We start from the raw sequence: 11,289 nt of genomic DNA, 5'->3' as shown, positions 1-11,289 counted from the left end.
GAGCCGTGTGCCAAGCGACCTTGCCTGTGCCCCTAAGGCTAGTCTGCTCAGTGGAGGATGCTGTTTCTATGACTAGTATTGAAGAAACATCCCAATCGGCTTTTATACATAGAATTCGAGAGTGTGCATCATATTCTTTACCCTAGGCAGCAAAATGTCTTGAGCTGGCCCTGCACCACTGGACGTTCCACCAATTGTTAACCCCTAACTTATAATAAATAGATCTTGCTCTCTCAACTCCTATTGTAATCTACAGGTACATATTAATAAAGCTTTTGTAAAAAAAATATTATTGTATAAACAAACAGCAGCATATTATTTTTATTATAAAATGTCACAAATAAGAGAGCCAGGGCATGTCTAGACCAGCCATTTATCCTGGGATCGTCCCGGGATCATCCCTGTGCATCCAAATGACACACAGGGATCCCGGGAGCAGGCAGGGATGATCCCTCCACTTCCCTGGGATAATCCTTAGGTGTAGAAAGGGCCCCAGTGTTCTAGTCACTAGAACTCTCCTTAGGCTGGATATTAAGCAAAATTTATAATAAAATAAATAAAATGAGGAGAGTGAAAAGTATTTTTGTGGATATAGTGGGAAAGCCCCTGTCTGCAACTGATAAGACTGTGGAGGAGGTGTTGCAGACTTAATAAGGTTAATTAATGCTAGGTGCAATTTAAAAAAAAAAGTTGTTTCAAAGCCTCCTGTGAGAAAGAAACAATGGGGCTCTTTGCACGTAACAGTGGCAAATTGTGTATTAATTAACCCACAATTTGCTGCAGCGTGTGCTGGATGTGTTCTGCAGCCTTTTTGGATATTCCAATCAGGCTGATCCGGGGTTGTTACATGAGGTCTGAACCCTGACATTTTAAGTTACCCATGGGTTGAACAACCTATAGTTAACCTAACTACTAACTGTTAGATTCAAAATGGCCATGGAATGTGCCCCTCATGCTTTTGCACCATGGGAATTACCACTGCTATGTGCAAACCAGGTCAGTGATTGTTCTTGCCTGCTCTGGTCTTACAAACAAACAAACAAATAGTGTTGGCCTTCATTTGATAGTAAACGTTTGTTCAGTATTTATGTTATTGAAAAAAACATACCCAGCCTTTCAAGCTACAAATTCATGCTCAAGGCACCTTCCGCCATTAAAACTGACTTCATTCTTAATATCTCGAGCTACCTGAAAGGAACAGTGAGTATGGATCATTGTCACACAGAGAAGCTTGTCAGATACTGAGCAGACATCTCTTTGGCAGTGCCTCCTACCAGAGGCTGACAGACGTGCCAGACCTCAGCACCATATTTAATGGCTGATGGTTATCAAGAGATGAATAACCCATGCTTTCTTGGTAGCAAAACAAATTATTTTGCAGCATCGGAAAGATGACTAGGACCTATTTATCTGGCAGTGATCTCATGATCTTTTCTTCATTTCATTCCACAAGTTGAAACCATGCAAGAAACCTCTGAAGATGGATATTTATCAAAAGAATTGAAAAGCGTATGCCAGGGGACCTCTTTCAGCCTGAAATTCAATTTTGGAGAAGCGCTACGGAGCCGTATTCCAGTGATGGACAGGCCCCAAATATCAAACATACCAGCGCATTTTAGCCTGCAGCTCTTACTGTCAGTAACTAAGACTTAGGACAGGCATTTCAACCTTTTAGCATGGGGGAGAACCATGCAAAAGCTGGAAAACAACCAAATGATTGGCAGTCAGGGGGAAAGGGGTGTGGCCAAGAGAAATGCCATCTGGAGAGCTAGCTGCAGAGGGTGGGACTGAGACCTCAGGAGGGCCAGATTTCCTTCCCCCTAGCATATACATGTATCAATGCATAAACCAACACAAACATCAACATACTCTTTTAACATGTTCTTTCTCTGTATAGGAAGAGTGGGCAACTTGTGGCTTTCCAGATGTTTTGGCCTACAACTCCCATCAGACCCAGCCAACACAGCCAATGGCAAGGGATGGTGGGAGTTGCAGGTCAAAACATCTGGAGGATCATAGCTGGAGGGCCGAATTTTGGATAGGTTCTCAGGGGCAGGGCCACAACACCCAAAATACCAGCATGTTTTAGTTATAAACAATTACTGCCAGTAACTAAGCCTTAGGAGAAGCGTTGGAGCTTGTTAGAATGGGGGGTGGGGGACATTCAAAAGCTGGGAAACCACCAATGGATTGGCAGCTGAGGGAAAGGGGGAATGGCCTTTTGGGGACCCCTGGAAGACCAGATTTGGCCTCTGAGCCTCAAGTTCTGCACCCCTGGACTTGATGGACCAATGTTCTGTCTCAGGAGAAGGCAACTTCCTGTGTACAAAGGTATTCAGATAATGCAGATGATTCTAGATAGAGGCTAAGTATTACTAGAAGCTTTAAATGCAGGTTTCTTAGGTTTTTAACTATCCAAACATACAAATGGAATCTCTCCCTCCCTCCCTAAGGTTGTGTTTCTCCCTATTAAAATCCATATAAGTGAAGAACCAGTCATCGCCTGAGATGACAGATATAACTTCTATTACCATATGGCTCTCCGATGGCACCTTATCTGTCTTTTTCTGGCTAGTTGTCACATTAGCACGACCCTCCAAGAGATTTTGGAGGGGCAGAGGACAACATGTCATAGCTAACTGATGCTGTAGGATTCACCATGTCAATTACAGAGAGGGAAGGTGGATGAGATGAGTGCTCTGGGAATTGCCCTCAACTACAGCTGTTTTCTTCAAGCTTCTGGTAGACACAGTGTCAAAGAAGTCTGTGTTGTATTTTTCTAAATCCCACCTGATGAAACTGACACAGGGCTGGCCACCAAAGCTGCTATGGAGCTATAAATGGGTATGGTTTGACATGTATGATCAGATTTCAAAGCAAAGCACAACACTAATAGCCAATTAGAAGTGTTCCCTTTGGACAGAGGCTTGCCCAAGTGATCATGTCAAATGAAACTTTAGAAGTTGTTGATTCTCCAAGAGCCTCTTCCTGTCTTCTCAGAGTTGAAGCATTGACACTCTAAAACATGTTCTTGTTCCATTTGTAAAGGAAGGTGTCACAGGACCAGCAACCAGCAACCAATCTAGTTAAGACAACAATCTTCTCAAACTCAGACCCAGTCTGGGTATTATTTTCAAACACAAGAAAAGGGGGTAGCATTACATTTTCATGTTGGTTCCTAAATTCAGGGTTTATTGTCACTTCCTTTCTTTGTGTAGAGATACAAGTGGGTGAAGGACACAGATAAGAGAACTAAATATTAAGTGCCCATTTCCTGTTTAACACAAGGGCTTATCCACTTCTTCAGATATACTCTTAAGCTGCAATCCTAAATACACTTACTAGGGAGTAACCTCACTGAACATCGCAGTGTGGCCACTGTGTGAACATAGTGCTGGACTAGATGGACACTTGGTCTGATGATCCAGCATGTCTCTTCTTAGATCTTCGGAGTAAACATGAACGGAGCACACAAAGAAGAACTGCATCTGCCAAGCGCTCTTGTAATAATATTGTTGTGGGATTGGGGGTTGTGCTGGATAACCTCCCTTCCCACTCAATGATCCAGATTTCTGAGAATGGGTTATATATCAGACTAGGTTGCTTGAAGCATACCTTGGACTTGCAAGCAGTGATAGAATCATGGAGCTGGAAGTGACCTCAAAGATCATTTAGTCCATCCCCCTGCCAATGAAGGAAATCCCTAACTATAGTACCGAGTGGGGGGCCATCCAGCCTCTGCTTAAAAACCTCTAACAGAGGAGAGAGTCCACCCCATGCCAAGGGAGTCTGCTCCACTGTCAAACAGCTTGTGCCATCAGGAAGTTGTTCCTACTGTTTCATCAGAATCCCCTTTCCTGTCCTTTGAACCCATTGGTTTCAGTCCTGCTCTCTGGAGCAAGCAAAAAACAAAACAAAACAATTTGCTCCATTGTCTGTGTGACAGCCGTCAAAAATTTTTGAAGATGGCTATCCTACTGCCTCCGAACATCCGGTTCAAAAATACCTCTGCATCCTATTTGTTAGGGCTCAACAGTGAGAAAGGACTGTTGCCTTCTTGTCCTCCTCGTGGCTTCCCAAAGGCATCTGGTTGGCCACTGTGAGAAACAGAATAATGGAGTGGATGGACTATTGCTCTGATTCAACAGGGATGTCCTGGGTGAGTGTGAGAGAGGGCTCATCCATACCAAGCAGGATATTCCACTATGAAAGCAGTATATAAAAGGCAGGAGCCACACTATGGCTTTATAGCGGTATTGAATAGGGGTGTGCATGGAACCCCCGCTGCGCTTCAATTCCAGATCCGCGATTTGCGGATCGGGCCGCTCTGCCCCGCCCCCGCTCCCCCTATGTCCACTCCGCTCTGCTCGGAGCTCCAGATCCGGATTGGAGCTCCGTTTCCCCCCCCCCCATAAGCTTGCATTAAGCTAAAAAAGTATACAACTTTTTTTCTGTGAAAGTTAGAAACCTCAAGTTTGGCACCATGACACCTCATGGAGGTATACACACGCACGCCAACACTCAAGGCAATCCCATCATCCCCTGATTTTTGGGGAATTTATGAAAACCGGGCACCCCATTCACACCCCTTTCCATAGCTCCATCAATTTGCATGTTAAAAATCTCAAACTCGCCACCATGAAAGCTTATCCAGGGATACATACGCACGCTGAGACTCAAGGCAGTCCCATCATCCCCTGATTTTTGGAGAATTTATGAAAATCGGGCACCCCATTCACACCCCTTTCCATAGCTCCGTCAATTTGCACGTTAAAAATCTCAAACTCGCCACCATGATAGCTTGTCCAGGGATACATACGCACGCCGAGACTCAAGGCAGTCCCATCATCCCCTGATTTTTGGGGAATTTATGAAAACCGGGCACCCCATTCACACCCCTTTCCATAGCTCTGTCAATTTGCACGTTAAAAATGTCAAACTCGCCACCATGAAAGCTTATCCAGGGGTGCACATGCACGCCGAGACTCAAGGCAGTCCCATCATCCCCTGATTTTTGGGGAATTTATGAAAACCGGGCACCCCATTCACACCCCTTTCCATAGCTCCGTCAATTTGCACTTTAGAAACCTTAAACTCGCCACCATGATAGCTTGCCCAGGGAGACATACGCACGCCAAGACTCAAGGCAGTCCCAGCGGCAGAGCCCGGTAAGGGACCAAGGGAGAGGGGGGCCTTACCTGCCTCCGTCCGTGGTCCGTCGCCGTCTTCAATTGAGCCCGCGGTTCCACCAGGAAGTCTGGGCTGCAAGCGGCCCAGGCTTCCTGGTGGAACCGCGGGCTCAATTGAAGACGCCGACGGACCGCGGACGGAGGCAGGTAAGGGAGAGGAGGGTGGGGAGGGGGTTACCGGGCCCTGCCGCCGTCGCCGCATGGGCGACAGTGACAGTGGCAGGGCCCAGTAAACCCCACTTACCTTTCCAGCGGAGCTCCAGATCGAGGCGAAGGATCCGCCTTCACCTCGATCCTCTTCGCCACGCTCCGCCGGCCCCCCAATCCTCTTCGCCTCCGCCTTAAGGCAGGCGAAGCCCCCCACTCCGCTCCTGCTTCTCCGGTCCGATTAGAAGTGGAGCACATCCCTAGTATTGAAGTGCACTGCAGGATCTACACTACTGCTTTACAGTGGTACGGAAGTGCACTGACAACTGTTGGGGCCCATGACACAGGTACACCAAGCAGGATATAACACTATGAAAGTGGTATGAAAGCGATATATGGTATGTGTCAATGGGCCCCAACAGTTGTCAGTGCACTTCAATACCTCTATAAAGTAGTAGTGTGGCTCCTGCCTTTTATATACTGCTTTCATAGTGGAATATGAGCCTCGTGTGGCACAGAGCGGTAAAGCAGCAGTTTCTGCAGCTGAAACTCTCCCCACGGCCTGAGTTCGATCCCAACGGAAGCTGGTTTCAGGCAGCCGGCTCGGGTCGACTCAGCCTTCCATCCTCCCGAGGTCGGTAAAATGAGTACCCAGTTAGCTGGGGGAAAGGTAATAATGGCCAGGGAAGGCAACGGCAAACCACCCCGCTATAAGGCCTGCCAAGAAAACGTCAGCGAAAGCTGGCGTCCCTCCAAGAGTCAGTAATGACTCAGTGCTTGCACGAGAGGTTCCTTTCCATTTCCTTCATAGTGGAATATCCTGCTTGGTGTAGATGAGCCCAGGGAGAATATGGAGTTCTAACTGCAGCCCTAGGGATCCCTGGGAATCGCCCATTGAAGATGATGCTGTCCCAGGCTTTTAGGAAGTTCCCAACTGTATTCAATGAGCAGGGGGAAACTCTGTGTACATATGAAGTGAATTTGAATGCCTATGTAGTGTTTGGATCACACCCACATTTCCATTACAAAGTGTAAAAACATTTTTTTTTTTTTTGTTTGGCCATGAAAATATTTTCCTCTGAAACCACACCTTGTGCTATCCCAGGATTTGTTTGGTATTTCTGAATATCAAAAGCAATGATCCTCAGAGTGTGTCACCAGTCTTTAGAGATTAGGCTGATCACATGACTTCTACTTTCTGTTTCCAGCTGCCACATAACATTAAAAGAAACTAACACTTAATGCTTTCCTTAATATTACTTTCCATATTTCTCCAGAGTTGCCATGGGGATGTTACGTGATCATGACTAGAAGAGAAAGTGATCTAAGAGGAAACCATGTCCCTATCTAGCTGTTATTCATGATAATTAAATAGCAGAAAAATACTTTCATGGCAATTGGCATAGAGACAGGTTTTTTTTTTTGGTTGGGGTTTTTTTCCCCCCTTTTCTTTTCACTCTCCTACTTTATAATTTGTTTTTGTTTGTTTTTAAATCCCAGCCTCAGTTCTTGACGAAGAGCTTGTGGGCTCATTTTATGTTGCTGACATTCAGGCAACTTTTCTGTTTGTACGATGTGTAGAGAGCAATTAAATGCCAGCGTGTGTGAGAGAGGGAGGGAGAATGAATCAGTCTTCCCCATCCTGGTACCCTGGTTGGGAATGATGAGAACTATAGTCCAACAGATATGGAGGGCACCTGGTTGGGAAGGCTGATAAACAGATATCTATTTATCTATCTACACATATATACACATGCGCGCACACACACACAATTGCAGTTTAAAACAGGACAGCTGAGGAACGGTTTTGTTATCTCATCTGCTGTTTGTATAAACTAGAAACTATAAGCACTGTATATTCTTTTGCTTAAGTCATATTTTGCAGGAATTCAGCAACAACTGTTCAAGTATCTCTAACCCTTTTGAAGTCACAGAATCATTTTGGCTTTCCCCCCTTGACTCAACTCGCCTGCCTTTTGTTAGATTTTATCTTTCACAGAAGAGCTTTTTTCTTCTCTTCATAGAGAAGCTGAAGGTGATTCTATCCTGAGCCTTCAAATCACATTGATGGCTTCTCTCAGGTTGTCTACCAGGCACCATTTGTGTGCCGCCACCAAAGGAGCCCATAAGCACCTGTTTCAAAAACTACAGCTACTGGGGAGAAAGATTTACTCTGAGAACATCCTTACAGAGATTTCATTCTGAGCTTGAACAACAGGCAGAAAAGCAAGTGGCTTACTCTACTCCAAACCATTCTGCTGTCACCAAAAGATCTTTCAAACTTATCTCTTCAGATAAGAATCAGTTTAAGCCACATGTGCCAAATGCAAGCCTAGGTTGATCCTGTTTTTGCAGTTTGACCTTTAAGGTACTGCAGCAGCAGCACTAGACCAAAACTGTGTATGAGAAATGCCATCTTCTTAAAAATTGCAGACGTTTTCAACACAAAGTAAAAGCAGCAGGTGCAATGCTTTCAAAAAGTAAGCTTGAGGCCAAACTAGATATGACTTTTATCATATAGCTTACTCTTGCTGATTTAAAATAGCCAGATTTATTTAAAATAACTTGAGCCAGACTGGGACCATGGCCTGGGGGGCGGGGTGGGCTTTAACCCTTTGCCCCTGCCATGGTTCCAATCAAATTGATCTTTGATTCCAATCAGGACTGTGAGGGGAGGATTAAAATCCCCTTTCCTCCCATGTCATGGTCCTGATCTGGGTGTTCCCTCCAATCCTATGCTGGTTACTTTTTTTTAAAAAAAAAAAATCAACAACACAAGGGCAAACAATGTGACTAGTTTGGCCCTAAGTGACAATGGATATATATTTTTAAAGATTTCCTTAAGAAAACCAAACGCTTTAAGTGCATGAGGTCAGCTATGGAAATGTGACATTTGGTAGCATGATATACAATGGTATTTTTAGCCCTGTTTGTGAAGGATCCTTGAGGGTGCGCTGGAATAAGTTATATTCGACGTTGGCAATAGTTTTATTATTATTATTATTTATTTATATAGCACCATCAATGTACATGGTGCTGTACAGAGTAAAACAGTAAATAGCAAACTCTGCCGCATAGGCTTACAATCTAATAAAATCATAGTAAAACAATAAGGAGGGGAAGAGAATGCCAACAGGTACAGGGAAGGGTAAGCAGGCACAGGGTAGGGAAAAACTAACAGTAGAAAGTAACAGTAGAAGTCTGCACAACATCAAGTTTTAAAAGCTTTAGGAAAAAGAAAAGTTTTTAGTTGAGCTTTAAAAGCTGTGGTTGAACTTGTAGTTCTCAAATGTTCTGGAAGAGCGTTCCAGGCGTAAGGGGCAGCAGACGAAAATGGACGAAGCCGAGCAAGGGAAGTAGAGGCCCTTGGGCAGGCGAGAAACATGGCATCAGAGGAGCGAAGAGCACGAGCGGGGCAATAGTGTGAGATGAGAGAGGAGAGATAGGAAGGAGCTAGACCGTGAAAAGCTTTGAAGGTTAACAGGAGAAGTTTATATTGGATTCTGAAGTGAATTGGAAGCCAATGAAGAGATTTCAGAAGCGGAGTAACATGGTCGGAGCGGCGTGCTAAGAAGATGATCTTTGCGGCAGAGTGGTGAACAGAAACCAACGGGCTGATGTGAGAAGAAGGAAGGCCAGAGAGAAGAAGGTTGCAGTAGTCCCATTTTAAGATGGGTTGGGAGCAATGCCTGTTTCGCAGGCGGTGACAGAGCTTTGGTTTATTTATTTATTTATTTATTTAATTTATTTATTACATTTTTATACCGCCCAATAGCCGAAGCTCTCTGGGCGGTTCACAAAAATTAAAACCACAGTAAAACACCCAACAGGTTAAAACACAATTACGAAATACAGTCTAAAAAGCGCAACCAGGATAAAACCACACAGCAAAGTTGATATAAGATTAAAATACAGAGTTAAAACAGTAAAATTTAAATTTAAGTTAAGATTAAGTGTTGAAATACTGAGTGAATAAAAAGGTTTTCAGCTGGCGACGAAAGCAGTACAGTGTAGGCGCCAGGCAGACCTCTCTGGGGAGCTCGTTCCACAACCGGGGTGCCACAGCGGAGAAAGCCCTCCTCCTAGTAGCCACCTGCCTCACTTCCTTTGGCAGGGGCTCACGGAGAAGGGCCCCTGTAGATGATCTTAAGGTCCGGGTAGGTACATATGGGAGGAGGCGTTCCTTCAGATAACCTGGCCCCAAACCGTTTAGGGCTTTAAATGTCAATACCAGCACTTTGAATTGGGCCCGGACCTGGACTGGCAGCCAATGAAGCTGGAAAAGGACTGGCGTAATGTGATCTCGTCGGCCAGTCCCTGTTAGAAAACGGGCTGCCCTATTTTGTACCAGCTGAAGCTTCTGGACCGTTTTCAAAGGCAGCCCCACGTATAACGCATTGCAGTAATCCAAGCGAGAGGTTTCAACAAGTTACTTCTGAAAATGTGTTTATTTCTTATCTGTTTCATAGGAATGAATTATGCATGATCCGGGTGCGCATCTGGACAAAGATCCACCCATCCATGGATCTTAAGACATCGGTCATAAGATCCACGTTGACCATAAAGCTAAACAAAAACAATGTCAAAAACAGCCACAATAGACTCATGGCTCTTGTGTGACCTAGAAGATCTCTCTTATCCCTTGGTGTCCAATGGGGTGCCTTTTATCATGTGCCAAACCAGGTGTGAAAATAGCCTATGGGAATTTTACTGGGTGGGTTGATGGTAGGGGAGTAGACTGGGTGGAGTCCTGCTTTAACAGAAAGAAACAATGATGGGAGGAATAAATAGGAATGTTTTACGCTTTAAAATATTTCTTTTAAAATCGTTGTTTTCAAGGCTTTCTTTCCATATCCAAGGAAGGTCTCGTCCCAGTACTCTGCATATCCCAGAGAGTTCAAAGCATTTACTTTGCCCATATTGCTGTTGCACCATGAGCTGTTTCACAGACTTTCCATTACTGCATAAAGATTAGAAAGATCTATTGTGTAAATATTCCCTACAGCTACTATTATGTGATCAAAAAATCTTAGTGCACGATTCTTAGAATATCAGGTGAACCTTCTTAAAGAGGCATGGGAACAAAGTAGTGAGGCTATTAATCAGATGACTTTCTTTAAGACTTCACTTTTCTTTCTGAGATGCTGCACTTTTGCAGCAATTCAGCCATAAAATGTTGTTGCTGGGAAAGTGCAGGTCTTTCTCTGCACATTAGTTGCTATAATGAGGAGCAAACTAGATGAATATTTTGTTATATATCTTATCTTTTCTCCAAGGAACCCAAAGCAGTGTATATGATCTTCATCTACATTTTATCCTCACGACAAGCCTGTGAGGTAAGTTAGGCTGAGAGACAGTGACTGGCTCACTTTCCCCACAGTGATATCCCCACAACTGAATAGCCCATCTCACTTAGAAATTCACTTTGCAGCCTTCTCTGTAAGTTTAAATAATAATAATAAAAGAAAATACAGAGGAAAAGAGATCAATTTCACTTCCCTGCCTTGGCTAGCTCTTGACAAACTGTTTCCCTGATCTATATCCTATTTCGTGTTGAATGGATATAGCGCTAGGAGGAACTAATAGGGAGAAATTGTGATTGGGGATTGCTTTACAGCAGCCTTCCTCAACCTGGGGCGCTCCAGATGTGTTGAACTGCATCTCCCAGAATGCCCCAGCCAGCAGAGCTGGCTGGGGCATTCTGGGAGTTGTAGTCCAACACATCTGGAGCGCCCCAGGTTGAGGAAGGCTGCTTTACAGGATTGTAATGGGACAGGACTGTGTATAGACTACTGTTTTTGTGAATCATGAGGGTGACGTTCTCATTATTTATTACATTTATATCCTACCTTTCCACCAAAAATGGCGCTCAAGTTGGCTAAAAATAATAAAACAGATATTAAAACAAAAGTTAAATAGAGCATAACATTAAAAAATAAAATAAACACAATTA

Source organism: Elgaria multicarinata, chromosome 4, assembly GCF_023053635.1.
Source record: "Elgaria multicarinata webbii isolate HBS135686 ecotype San Diego chromosome 4, rElgMul1.1.pri, whole genome shotgun sequence".
In the NCBI taxonomy this organism is placed as follows: domain Eukaryota; kingdom Metazoa; phylum Chordata; class Lepidosauria; order Squamata; family Anguidae; genus Elgaria; species Elgaria multicarinata.
Note: the sequence above shows the minus strand (reverse complement) of the source record.